Raw genomic sequence first — 15,290 nt, 5'->3', positions numbered from 1 at the left:
ATCTTTAATCGTTGTAAATTCATGATAACTAATTTCCCAAAAAGTACGTCTTTAGTTGTTGTTAATTGAGTTAATTATGTTATTGTACTTAAAACATGTTAATGAGCACCGTCAAATCTGGTTACAATTTCTCCCTTATTTCTATGATCTAGATTTTTGAGGTGTAAGGTTTTTAAATTATTTGATTTTTCTGCCTTTTTTGGTTTTAATTAGTTAAGATTTGGGAGATTGTCGATTTTTTTTTCCTTCAGAATGCAAGCTCCGGTGATGGTAAAGTGCTCGTAAAAATTTGATTCGAAATATCTGAGAAATGTCGGGACCTCTTGATCGATTTGCTCGCACATGTGAGTTTTTTCTAATTCTTTGATTTCGAGGTATATTTTATTTGGATTTTTTTATTTTAAGTTTTTCACATTTACGCTCTGTTTCCCCTTTAATTACTCCATTAAAGCAGCTTATGAGTAATTTTTCCTCCTTTGAAGCAGCTTATTAGCTATCTTTTCTCTAATAAATTGTATTGATGCTCAATTGATCTGCTGTTCTAGGGAAAATGTTATGTTGCCTTAAATTTGATTGCTATTGTCCAGAGTTTTCTTTCAACAGTAAATAACAACACAATGGAGACAACCTTAAGCTAATAGGTGCTTCTGTCAATTTAGTTCTATCCAAAAATACTTGTGAGGATGACTTTCAATGATATTTAGTGTAACTAACTTGTATTATTTCTTCAGTAAGAATCCACTATAGATACATGCTTTCATTCATTTTAATTCAATGAAAATTTCCTTTATCTTAAGACAATCTTGTCAGTACACAAGAAAATACCTTGGATCTTTTCACTACAATAAAACTCAAGTTAGTTTCATTTTGAAGCCATGCATTGAAATTCAAACTATTGGCCAAATGGTCAACTACTTTTATGTTCTGCCATAAGCTGCAAATGGTCTTTTATTTTATATTTTAGAGCACTCTTTCAATTTCGAAGTTAAAGGGAGCTTGTCACAAAGTTTAAGATGAACACAAAATGGGTTCATTTCAAACAGCATTACTTCATTTGTGTTTATAGACTAAGTGTACTAAGAAACATACGAAAGACTGGATCTTTTGTGAAGTTACATATAGTTGTCCTTGTCATGGTATTTTTTTGGGACAGTGTTGGTAAGGAGTGGCCTAATGCTTTCCTATCCTTCAACATTGAGTGGAACGAATCTGTGTAGGCTTATAGTGTAAGTTGAGAATTTTACTTAAATCTTAACCTTTTCCCAATCTGATAATACTTGAAGCCATTAGCAAATGTGGAAAGTGGAGATATGGTTGCTTGTGAACATTGGCAAGGTCTTTGTGATTTAGTGTGCTCTGCTTTTAGGTTGATTATGTATCTTAGTTTGGTTTGGATTTTTTCCTTGAGTTTTCGGTTGTTGATTACCTTGGCTTTGGCGAGGGTTCAATTTTGATATTAATTATGATCTGTTTTGGTTGCAGGGTACTGTTGGACCATGCAGCATTCCGAAATCAAGTTCTTGGAGTCCTGTTGAGCTAAGCAAATGGAAAATTTTGTCCTAGATATGTCTTATTGTCTTATCCTATATCCTTTTGAATTACATGCAACATCGATAATAAAACATCTATACTTTATTCTTGAATTGCACATGGTTCTGATAATTTAGTAATACATCGTGTTGATACTGACATTTGTTTTTGCTACTTGGAAGACCATGTAGAAGATTAGGTTATGTTCATCCTCTTAACTAATGCACTTTTATACTGTTCTCTGTTTTTCATGTGTATAGCTGGAGTGGTCTAGGAAACATGGTGCCTGCAGAAGCCATGCGCCTATTTGTGAAGATTTTAGAGGTTTCAACTTGCCTACTTTCCTATGCCATAGTATGCAGCAGAATTCAATTTATATTAAGAACTCAATATGGTCGTCTAATGCATTATTATATTGATTAATAGGAAGAGGATCCAGGCTGGTATTCAATTCAAGAGCTGAAGTGTCGGATGCAGTTGTTGACGTGCAGATGAATGTGAGTTCCTTTTCCAATGGCTTGTATATTTTTAATCTGTTATATGCTTTATTTGAATACTGAGCATACCTTGTCTGCATTTAATCAAAATCTTACTACCTCCATATTATGTGAAACTTTTGGGAATTAAATGTAAGAGATAATAAATTTCAAATGTTGCACATAATATGTAACAGAGGAGTAGTTCCTGTTTGATAAGCAAAAGTCGAAGATTTTACAATTTGACAATTAGTATTAATATAATCGGACAGAGGTAGATGTTAAACATGCAGGTATAGTTTATGGAAAAATATTGTATGAGATAGTCTCTTGATATAGAAAGTAACACCTTGTTCTGTATAGCTTTTCACCAATTCGTCTCCATTGGGTGATAGCTCAGACCTGAGCTTGAGGCCTTGAGAACTGAGCTTAACTCAGTTTTGCTCAAAGTAGCTCAGACATATGCTTGAATCATCTACACAGACATTTATCTGATTTATGCTTTATCTCATTGTTCTAGAAAAGGGATAAAATGATCATCATTTAATAAATTGCTGGATTTAATGTGTTTTTTTTTTTTTTGCAATATTTTTGATTTATTTTTTTCCCTTGTGAGTGATGAGTGCTTTTTTGGGTTTCATTGATGAACTGGTTGTTTTTGTAGTGATAAATCTGCATTTGGAACAAATTTGAGTTATTTGATGGGTTTTATAATTAGTTATTAATTTTTTAAATATTGGTGAAGAGTTTTGATTCAAAGCTTGATTTGTACGAAGGCTTCTGCATTTTAAAACTGGTTACTCCCCGCTTCTTAATTACTTGAACATATCATTCTTAATTCAGTATTTGCACATTTTCCTTGATCTCCTCTTCAACTCTTTACTTCCCACTTCTGCTACCTCTTTCTGCCAAGTGCTGTTGAGATCCTCATTTTTCTATTTCTCAGCAATGAAATTCATTATCATTGTCAATGCCTTCTCTTAGTTTTCACTTTTCGTCAGCTGTTCACTTACTTCTGCAGGGGTGACCTTTGTTTCCTGCACTTGTTGTTCAATCTCTGCCAAAAGTGATCTGTGTTGTTTAGGTAATTTGATAAGTGTCAAACTCCATTAATTGATGAAATAAAAAATCCATGCTCTTGGTCCTAAACGAAGTGCTGACTTTCCATAGTCATGTGCTCATGTAGTCATGTTGTAGTGTTGATGATCCAGCATCGGTAATTGAGGTTAAGTGAACAGTCTAGGACTCCAGGTAACATAGGTATTTTTAGAAATACTCATTCGGGATGATTTATATAAATGACGTCTCACTTTTTGTCACCCTTCTACTTTATACTTAATCTGTTTGAATTAAAATGTCAATTGTACATAATTTTTTATTTTTATGTTTTTTTAACCTTTTGACAATAGTGATTTAGGGACTGCTTATATCTGTTTTGATTTTTGCAGGGATCATTAGCCTACTGGGGTACTTATCCGAAAGCCATATACTAGGGAAAAAGAGGCCATATAACTTTGTAATTTATGCGGGCTCTGGGACAACATCAATTGGTTTTGCCCTTGGAGCCTTAATTTGTGGGTATGGTTCAAATTTCTGTTTTAATATGTTGTGTTTATTTATTTATATTTTTATTTTTATTGAAGCATGTGAATTATGCTGTCGATATTAATCAGGCTGCCGTGGTAGGTAACTGATGTAATGCTAGCTGATGCATACGTCAGATACAAGAATCAGGAGAATTGTCTGATTTCAGATTTTAAAAGATATGCGCCAGCCGAACTTTGCAACTACGAGTTGTAGGATGACCTCATTCAGTGGGTCAATCACAAAACTCCAAGAAAGTGAGTTGACAGTTACTCAATTACTCTCCGGTGAATTTTAAGATTAGTAGCACTAATTGAGTAATTGTTTCATGCTTTCATCACTTAGAAGAGTTAGAACTAATTTTTCCTTAGCTGAATTAATTTTATGTTCATTAGTGATATAGTCATATCATCCTCATAATTCCCTCCATACTTTTGTGTTTTGTGCTTTGTGCTTTTGTCCCCTCCTTTTTACACTCTCTTTCGTCTTGCAGTATCACCATTTGATATCTGGCTAAGCCAATAGGCTCACTCATTGCATGTTTGGCAATGTCTTGGAGGGAGAAATCAAGGCATGTCAACAAGTAGCTAATGAATCAGGGATACCTATCGATCCAATATACCCATTGGCAGCATGGGAGCTAGCTGTTCAGTTAAGCCAGGAGCAACCAGACAAAGGAGAAAAGGTGTTGATGCTGCATACAGGGGGCACCCTTCGCATGTTTGGGCTAGCACAAAGATACAAATCCTACTTTCGTACGCTGAAAGACAGGTCGCCCTAATAACTCTCTTATGATAAAAAGGTTTTGCCGTTTTCAGTTGATTTTTGACGAAAAATTATTTGTGGGTATGATCGAAAAATTTGTCATGTGATAATTTTTAGCATAATATTGTTCTTGTGTATTCTTAAGATGTTGCTATAAAAAAGGTTTTGCTAATTTGGATGATGAAATATGTTGCCAATTACTTCCTGATTAATCATGAAAATTGTGTTAACTTGATTATCATCATTTAAGTTGGTGGGCCCTTATGTCACATGAATTTGAATCTTTTTTCTTTGATAATTTGAACGATAATTTTTGTGATATGTTTTGGATTTTTGTGTTTACATTTTGTGATGTGTGTTGTTTTAATCACTCTTCTTGCAACAGACTTAGAATTGGCCTTTGGTTTTAATCGATTTTCGAAGCGATTCGGTGCGATTGACGTTGATCGTAGGCTCGTAGCATTGAATTGAAGACTTTTTTGGTATGTTCTCCTCGATTTTTTGTAGAAGAGGTTGGATTACGGATTCAGTGGATATGCGGTGCCTTTCATCCACTAGTGGAAAATTTCCCATTCGTAACGGGCAAACACAGCCCACTCGTAACAGGCAGAAGGCCTTACGAGTGCGGCTGTTATAAATAACCTGCTATTCGTAACACTCACTGCCCGTTGTGAATAAGTGGTTATTTGTAACGGGCATTTCACCCACCCTTAAAGTATAACCACTTATTCGTAAATGACATATTTTATGTCCGTACGAATAATACTTATTTATAACTGGCAAAAGCTGTGCCCGTTACAAATAGAGGTTTTTTTTTTTTTTTTTTTTTTTTTTTTTGGACATTTCGGCAACATTTCGTTTGTAATATGGATATTTTTCGATTTATTTCTATATATAATGATTATGCAAAATATTTTAAATTAAATAATTAAAAATTGATAAATATCTACATGAACATTTGTCATATACTTTTTACCTAAGTTCAACACATACAAAAAGTTATCTATCCTAAGTTCCTAACAATAATGAGTCCATTGTTCTCGAATCACATTGATCTTATTTCTTGGACAATAATCCTTCAAAAAAAAAAAAAGTTAAAATGTAGTTACAAATTAAATGACATAATAAAATATCAAACAAGTCACTAAGTGGTAGAACAATATTATTTATGACTTCTATCTCACCCATTTTCTATGTTTTTAACCAAATCAAACATATATCACTCATAACATCCTTAATATACTTAGTTTAAGGTAGATATGATTTTAAATCATTGAAAAAGGACAAGTTAGGGACATTTTGAGCAAAAAAGGTTTAACTATAGCCTAAATGACTCCTAAAATTTTTTACCAAATCAAACATATATCACTCATAATATCCTTAATATACTTAGTTTAAGGTAGATATGACTTGAAATCATTGAAAAAAGACAAGTTACTTAGTTATAGAGAAAAAAGGTTCAAATATAGCCTAAATGATTTCTATCTCACCCATTTTCTATTATTTTAAACAAATCAAACGTATGCCACTCATAACATCCTTAATATACTTAGTTTAAGGTAGATATGACTTGAAATCATTGAAAAAAGACAAGTTACTTAGTTATAGAGAAAAAAGGTTCAAATATAGCCTAAATAATTTCTATCTCACCCATTTTCTATTATTTTAAACAAATCAAATGTATGCCACTCATAACATCCTTAATATACTTAGTTTAAGGTAGATATGACTTGAAATCATTGAAAAGGGACAAGTTACTTAGTTATAGGGACATTTTGAGCAAAAAAAAGTTCAAATATAGTCTAAAATGACCTCTTTCTCATCCATTTTCTATTTTTTTTTAATCAAATCAAATGTATGTGATTCATAACATCCTTAATATACTTAGGAGCCGTTTGGTTTGCACAGGTTAAACGGAATAAAATGAACAAAGGGATTCAAAGGGAATGGAATGAAATCCATTCCATATAGCATGTTGTTTGTTTTACAAAAGCTAAAGGAATCACCACCACCAACACCACCACAAAACCCCCTTTTCCTTCACTTTCCCACATCTCCATCTATCCCACCGCCCAGCCACCACATTTTCGGCGACCCTCAGAGCTGCCGCACCTCCACCAACCCTCCCCTCCCCGGAAAACCTCCACCCACTCATAATCCCTAATTATTCATCATCTGAAACCCCACAAAAACCCTAATTATCGGCGGTGCAAACAGGGGAGGAGCGATGAGGGAGCTGCAATGAGGGTTGGGGAGGTACGACGAGCCAGCGGTGCGAACGAGGGAGGTGCGAAAACTGCGAACGAGGGTGGTGCGACGAGGGTTTCAAGGTGCGAAATGGGTGTTACGACTAGGGTTCAGGGAAGGTGTGACGAGGGAGGTGTGAACGAGGGTGCTGCGACGAGGTTTCGAGGTGCGAACAGGGTGGTGCGGCGAGTGGCGGGGGAGCGGCGATGACTGGGGTAGGGGCCGCAAGGTGGCTCGGCGGTGGCTGTGCGGTGGGGGTAGGGTAGAAGGGTGGTGGCTGTTGTTGGCATGGTGGTGTAATGGTGGCTAGGGAAAGGGAATGGCAAAGTCTAGGGGGGGTGGGGAAGGATTTTGGGTGAAGTCAAAAATAAAAATGGGTAAAGGGAATGATTAAATGTGACAAACAAACATCAACAAAGGGATTATTAATCCCAATCAAACGGCCCCTTACTTTAAGGTGGATATGACTTGAAATCATTGAAAAAGGACAAGTTACTTAGCTATAGGGACATTTTGAGCAAAGTTCAAATTATAGCCTAAATGACTTCTCTCTCACCCATTTTCTATGTTTTTAACCAAATCAAACATATATTACATCCTTAATATACTTAGTTTAAGGTAGATATGACTTGAAATCATTGAAAAAGGACAAGTTACTTAGCTATAGGGACATTTTGAGCAAAAAAAAGTTCAAATATAGCCTAAATGACTTCTCTCCCACCCATTTTCTATGTTGTTAACCAAATCAAACATGTATTACATCCTTAATTTACTTAGTTTAAGGTAGATTTGACTTGAAATCATTGAAATAGGACAAGTTACTTAGTTATAGGGACATTTTGAGCAAGAAAGTTTCAAATATAGCCTAAATGACATTTTTAGCAAGAAAGGTTCAAATATAGCCTAATTAGGGGTTTGATTTGGGGAATTTTGGTTACAATCACTTTAATCTGAGGCAATAATGTTGGTTTTCTGGTTTTGAATTTGATTTTATGGCAAGATCTGGGTTTTCATTGAAAACTGTGATCTTTATAGTGATTTCTAAGGTTGTAAATTATATATATATATATATATATATATATATATATATATATATATATATATATATATATATATATATATAATAGAAAATTTGGTGGTAAACTGGTAATATCCTGAATTCCAAAAATGTTTTTGTGAAACATTAAATACAATGGTGATACACTGTACAAACTAGAGTTGTTGTCTCCTGTATTTGAAAATGAAGAGGTCAGTAATGCCAGTAGTTGATTTGTTTAGATACACTGACTCCTTCTCATGTGGACTATTTTTAATACTTCAGTCTATTGTAAGTTATTTGGCTCAATCTGAGCGCTTTAAAACTATGACCACCCCTAACCATCAGAAGACCAATTGCGCTTAAAACTTATCACTCTCTATGGTGCTTTTGTTTTTATTTAGTTAATGTAGGAGAATTTATGATATGGATCCCTTTAAGCTATTGAGGTGGGAGAAACAACTGATGAAGCTGAAGGAAAGAATTCTAGCAGAAGGTTCTAAAGTTGTATTCCTTCCTATAATTGAAAAGTATATCCTGAAAAACCATCATCGTGTAACAGTTGAAATGCAGGTGAGTATTACAATTTACTTTTATATTCTGCATTATGGCAGAAATCATAGATAGCATTTTTTTTGTTGCTTTTTATGATTTTAACACTGTTACTGCCAGCCTGGTCCAGAGACGGGGATAATTAGGCTGTTGATAAAAAATCGTTGGAGAAGCTCAAGGCAAGTATGACGGAGTAAAAACTGGCAGAGTTTGTTCGTGCTATGCAAGAGTTGCGCTTAAAATACAAGACTCTAGATCCACCTAAAGCTTTACGGAGTGTTCCATGTCTATTTTTGCATGACATCCTGAAGAATTCCATTCATATTCCCACTGAGGTTAGACTCCCTTTTTTCATTTTCAATGTGTTTGGATGGTAGTGATCTGTCATATATTTTGAAAATTTTCAGACTTTTCTAAGCTTATTTCTCTTGCAGATTGGGAATATCATGGTGTGAGCATGAATTATTCACAAATAAAGTCATTTACATTGAAGTTGTAGATTTTATATGAGTACTCTAAAACAAGAGCTTCTCTAATAAACTTTATTTTAGTAAGATTACTTGCATAGTGAAGATTCGTTAATGACAGTGCAACTGTATGCTGTCTCTTCTTTTTAAATTCTTTGTTCAGATCAATTATAATTTTGATTTTTTGATGCATTCCTTTTGCACAAGATCAATATCTTTCTTATGAGCTTTAATTCTTTCCGGCCTCTATGCAATCAATCATTGTTAGTGAAGGAACAATGTGCTGATATGGACCTTGAAAGGTGCTGAAGTGAAATATTATCAAACACAGATTATTCTGACAGGCTCGTCATATGGAAATTGTACTCAGTAAGAGATACCTCATCTGATAAGATGAAGGGAATTCTGCAAGAAGAATCTGTTCAGACATAATCCCAGGGCAAACAATAACCTATGCTCATAATGTCTGATTCAAGTGCTGGTTTCAGCCTAGATTTTAATAAAATAAATGATGGGATGATTGCTTACCAGGCTAGCTTATGAAGAAAGTGATAATAAATGCAATCTGAGATCTTGGACAAGCTGTTTTACATCAAGCACTACCTCAATGGACTTTGACAAAGCCAGAACCAAATAAATAGGCATAAATGTTTTAGGGGGGTTTTTAAGGAACATAGAACATATCCTTTGTTCCTTATGTACTTGGAAACAAGGACAAAGTTATATCAGTACTTGTATGAAAAAAAAATAACAAAATAAAGTATCACCATAGACTAAAAACTATGTAATGTGTTATGTGTACAATGTTGCTAGCTTATATTGCCTTAGAGCTAGACTTAAAATCTTTGTACCTGTATCCTTTTATATCAAGATATATAGCTTATGTTGAATTATAAATATTGTCCATGTATTATTGATTCTTCGTATTTACCGAAGACCAGTGTCAACATTGTCATTTAGCTTAGACTACTTGAAAAGGTTTCAAGTTATCTTACTAAAAGATACGAAATAATTAGGGGTGAGCGTAACAGGGTACCCAGTAAAAATCTTAGGACCCGGAATCGAAACCTGTTGTAACAGGTTCTTAAAAATAGAAATAGGAACTGGAAGTTGTTCAACAGGTTCCTATAAATTGGGAATCGGAACCTGAAGGTTTCAGTTTCGAAATAGGGTACTCTGTTTTTCAAAGTAAGCTTAAAAGCTTACAACTATAATACAAATAATAAACTAACATTGATTGTCTTGAATATTTAATACAAAATTACAAATATTTATATTAATACCATTAATTAAACCTTTAAAAGTAAGATGAAAAATGAATAAGAGGAGGGAGAGAGGTATGTCACGACTTTTATACAATTTTGATATAAGGCTTTTACTTTTGGGCTTAAATGATAGGTTTCGGTTTTGTGTATCCTAAAGGGAACTTATACTAACAGGTACCCTACAGATTTCGGGTCTAACATTTTATTACGGGGTTAATGGTGGCCATGGATAGCTTGGGGTTCGTAGTGGTGGTAGTTCGTAGTGGGGTGGTGAGTAGGTGGGTAATAGTTCAATTCGTGGTGGGGTGGTGTAGGGGTTTAGGTGACGGTGGATTGAGGTCGTGAGGGTGGAGCTTAGTGGTGGTGGTTGTGGATCATGGTGAGGTGAAGTGGTAATGGTGAGTTGAACTCTTGAAGGAGGATGAAACAGGAAGGGGAGGAAGAAGAAAGAAGGAATTTATAATTTTATGTTAATTAAATAAAAATAATAACAAAAATGAAAAGGAAAAATAAAAATTACCGGCTGTAGAGGTTATAGGTAAAATAGGATTGGTAAGGGAGAATAAGTATTAAAGGTGGGATTATTCAAGGTTAATTGAAAGATTGGATTATTTTAGAAAAACCGACGAAAGGTTGGATTATTCTTGTTAAATTTTCCTATACTATAATACTTTTCTAAAATACCTTGACTTTGCAACATGAATGTCAATTTTGCATCAAATGAACATTATCATCACTAATGTTGATCATAAGATAACCTCGTTGATATCTTTTAGGTGGATTTATATTCTAACCACCATGCATTTATTTAATTCAAGGAAACAAATTGCGATAAGCATTTATCGAAATTCATTTTTGCCAAATTGAGGGGCATGTGCGTAGGGCGTATTTTTATTTTGACTTTTTAAAAATGGGAGTTTATTGTGCTTATGATCTGAGATGTTTTTGCTTTCCATCTTGATTACTTAGTGATATACTTTGTAAATGTAAATTGAAAAAATGATCTAACATTCATATTTATACAAAAGTAGCGTATCACATACATATGTCGTGAATACAAATTAGTCTTAAACTTATCTAACTATAATCAGATACTTAAATAAAATAAACTTTATCATTTTTTTTACAAAATTTTATCATTAATTGCAATAAAGAAAATACAATAACTTGAAAAATCACTCGCGTTGCAATAAAGAAATTACGATAACTTGGGAACTATATTTTCGAGCTCAAACTCGGTTCGTTAATAATTAAACCTGGTTTTAACCGAACAAAATCGAGTGTTCACTCATGTCCACCCCTAATTACATAGTATAAGAGTCATTAACTAATACGTTTCTAGTTGAGTTATGAATTAAATCAATTAACAATCACAGTAAACTGTAACTAAGGGCCTGTTCTAATTGACTGAACTGAGCTAGATTGAACTGAACTGAATATTTTATGAGAGGAGGATATTAAAAACTTAACTAAACTGAATTTAAGCTGAAGAGAATTGGCCCTAAACAAGTCATCATATTGTCATTTACTGTAAATCTATACGTCTTACTCAAACGTCAAATAAAATAAGATTGGTATTTGGTGTAAGGGTTTACAAAAGTGAAATTTAGTTTGGTCATTAGCAAGTCGGGTCAATTTCTACACACTATGAATTTAGGATATGGGTTAATTAAATTTGGTTTGATAACATGCCGGATGGCCGGATCAATACTAGATTAGGTGAACTGGGGTCACGGGTCTTTGTAAGTCAGGTCATATCGGGTTCTTTTGGGTCCAATAAGTTTTGGGTTCTTTACAAGCTAGTGTAGGTTAGGTCAACAATTTCCATTTTTCGTGTTTACATGGGGCATTGGAATTTCAGGTTGATGAACAAGTCAGGTTCAATTCTTTATATGTATGTTCACATCTACGGGTGAGCAAACTGGGTACTCGGTCAAAATTTTATCTCCGACCGACCCTGAAATTGGTTGGAACCTGGTCTTAAAATTCAGAACTAGAATTGAAATTGGTTCAACCAGATCCAAAAATTTAGGAATTGGAATTGGAATCATCGAATTTTGGTTTCGGTTCCGGCCTTCCGGGTTCCCACTTATGTATACTTCCGGGTTCCTAACCAGTTTTGGTTTTAATTCTGGTTACATGGAATTTTTGCTCACCCCTAGGCACAATGTGTGTCTGCTAAGGCCCTGTTCAATCAACCTTAAAAAAAAATATTCAGTAAAAATAATTTCAATTCAGTAAAAATAATTTCAATTCAGTAAAAATAATTTCAATTCAGTAAAAATAAGTTCAGTTCAATAAAAATAATTTCAATTCTGTAAAAATACGAGTAAGTAAATATGAAGAAAAAAAATATAATAGAGATTTAGTAAAAATAATTTCAGGTCAGCAAAGATAATCAGTAAAAAAAAATTTACCTTTAGGAAACATAATTTCATTGTAGCAAAAATAATGTGAAGTGAAGGAAGTCTAATAGGTCCCACAAATTAGAGCTCCAGCTTTGCTTGCGTTCTTCACCGGCGCTCGCCGGATTTATCATTCATCCTGCTCCTAAGTGCCGTTACTAAGTCACAACCTAGAATCTTCCATTACTAAGTGCCGCTAATTTAGATTTGTAGGCTTTTTTCTTCATTAGCTCCAGTTATATCCATTACTAAGTGCCGTCACTAACTCACCAAATTTCTTATGGACTCTTGATTTCTTACAATTAGGGTTTATACTAAGATGAACATGAGCGAGAAAGGAGCATCATCATCTCAAAGACCAGCAAAGAGACCGAGGATTCTTGAGCTTGGGTAATACAATATTCTTCTCTTTCTTTTTTTTTGACAAACACTATTCTTCTCTTTCACTTTATACTGAGTAGAGTGAGTAGCATTAGATCTATGATTATTTATGTATTTATTATTAGCACATTTTCAATGATGGTAATAAATTAATAACGAATTATTATTAGCACATTTTCAATGATGGTAATAAATTAATAACGAATTAATAGTGTTGTTTGAATTTATTTTTCCATTTATATATTATGTTGTTTGAATTTTGTTATTAACATTTTCATTATTTATTTATCAGGGGCAATTCTGACTTTTGGTTCATATGGGATGGTCTTCCTTACAGTGAGACCATTCCTCAACCTCCCCTGAGACAAAATCCAGGTTATTACAAATTACTTTTTGCATTATAAGCTAATTCTATGAAATATTATTGTTAGTGGTTATTTCGTAATTAATGTGCATAATCCTCAAGAATTGGACCCATTTTTGTTATTAATGTGGCGTAGTTTTTATCATTTGTTAAGTATTTACGGGACCTAACCCCCCTTTTTACATGTATATGTATATGTTACTTGGATAGTTGGATTCGGATCCCATGTCCGACACGGGTATATGTGTATGTGTCCGATTCAGCTATTTTGTAAAAAAAAAAAAAAATCAAGATTTTGGCCCAAAATAAAGAGTTCAAACCGTGTTTGAGTGTCAAGAGTCCTACACATGTACTTTAGACGCAAAGAAGAGTTAGAGTAACATAGTATATGTATGTATAAAAGAAATGAGGGCTTGGGAGGGTTGATTACCTAATGCTATATAACCAGATCGAATGTAAAAATAACTAATAAGTTCATCATTACTGCTTGTTCTTTATGGACTTCTAAATCTGCTATTTTTGTTCTTCAAGCTGCCACCCATTACCCTAGTACCTTTAAATTAGGATATGATCCATTATAAGCCATAAAAAAAATTAATTTTCATTTAGTTATTATTTAAAATTGTATGAATTAAGCTGTTATGATATTCAACTAACAATGTAAACATTTCAAACTACTACTTTATTTAGCAATGATTTATGTGCAAGTGTCCGATTTAGCTATTTTGTAAAAAAAAAAAAAATTCAAGATTTTGGCCCAAAATAAAGAGTTCAAGGGTTGTACCCGTGTCCGAGTGTCAAGAGTCTTACACATGTACTTTAGACGTAAAGAAGAGTTCGAGAAACATAGTATATTAATGTATAAAAGAAATGAGGGCTTGGGAGGGTTGATTACCTAATGCCATGTAACCAGATCATTGTAAAAATAATTAATAAGTTCATCATTACTGTTGTTCTTTATGGACTTTTAAGTCTGCTATTTTTGTTCTTCAAGCTGCCACCCATTACCCTAGTACCTTAAAATTAGGATATGACCCATTATAAGCCATAGAAAAAATTGATTTTCATTTAGTAATTATTTAAAATGGTATGATTTAAGCTGTTATGATATTCAACTAACAATGTAAACATTTCAAACTACTACTTTATTTAGCAATGATTTTATTTGCTTAACAGTATCATGTGCCTTTACGGCAACAACCCGTCAAGTGGAATATGACATGAGAATTCGATGGGCTAAAGCACAACCCCCTTCTAAACTTGATCCGGGTCCTCTTCTTGATCATGATGAGTGGGAAAGGAGACTCAAAGAGAGATTTCCAAACCATGTCTGTTTGTGGAAACCAAAGGAGCTTTTGAAGCAAATTTTAAATGAAGATCTTGAAAATCCAGATAGAGAAGATAGGGTAGGATGCCCCTATTTGCGTGGTCTTGTCCACGAAACACATTCAAGTGTAGTGGTATCTTCTGAGAATGTGAATATGGATGAAGTGAGGAAGATACTTTCCTATCGGATTCCAATCGTTGCTGTAATTGATGTCCACAATGATTATCCAGAATATGCTGAAAAACCATATCCAGGGTTGGATGAATATGGTAATTCAAGACAAATGTTGTCTTTAAGAAGGGGTCCGGGTCGTGTTACACATGCTGTGGTGTTAGTTGGGATTTATGAAGCAGGAGATAACAATCTATATGGACTCAAACCAGATACTTATTGGATTTATCAAAACTCACTCCCCAAAAAAACCTCCTACTACAAATCCGGAAAAACCTAGTCTCCTTTGTTTAATATACTTCACCAAAGGGTGGTAATTGAATTGTATTATTCTGTCACCTTTCCACCAAGTGTTTTGGCACCCCCCGATGAAATTGAGAAATTACAACGTCGGCACAACACCATTCGCCAACGCAGAAGAGAAGAAAAGGAGGTATATATGGCTCATCGAGGTCCTCAATAGCCGTGACTTTGCAAGGAAGGTTTATATTCCCTCTTGTTAGGAATATAGAAAAATATATTATTGTGATATATTTTCCATATATATCTTATGATATTATATTTAGGAAAATAATATATCTTAGTGATATTCTAAGATAGATTTATGGAAGTTTATATGATAAAGTTTATATTGTGTAGGTTATCTTTTGTAGGCTATAAATAATAGCCAAGATCATCAATACAATTCAAGCTATTCTCTCATAAATAATTTGTCACCTC

General features: G+C 33.9%; 1 long non-coding RNA gene across 1 annotated transcript; it reads left to right on the top strand.

Moving 5' to 3' along the window:
- Positions 1-7,778: 7,778 nt before the first annotated feature.
- Positions 7,779-9,514, top strand: LOC110732899. Its single transcript, XR_002513522.1, has 3 exons — positions 7,779-8,211; positions 8,311-8,525; positions 8,625-9,514. It is a non-coding gene; the product is annotated as an uncharacterized LOC110732899 (long non-coding RNA).
- Positions 9,515-15,290: the final 5,776 nt, after the last annotated feature.

The sequence above is a fragment of the Chenopodium quinoa genome, unplaced genomic scaffold (assembly GCF_001683475.1).
Source record: "Chenopodium quinoa cultivar QQ74 unplaced genomic scaffold, ASM168347v1, whole genome shotgun sequence".
In the NCBI taxonomy this organism is placed as follows: Eukaryota; Viridiplantae; Streptophyta; class Magnoliopsida; order Caryophyllales; family Amaranthaceae; genus Chenopodium; species Chenopodium quinoa.
The sequence above is the reverse complement of the archived record's forward strand: the minus strand, read 5'-3'. Positions and strand labels throughout refer to the sequence as shown.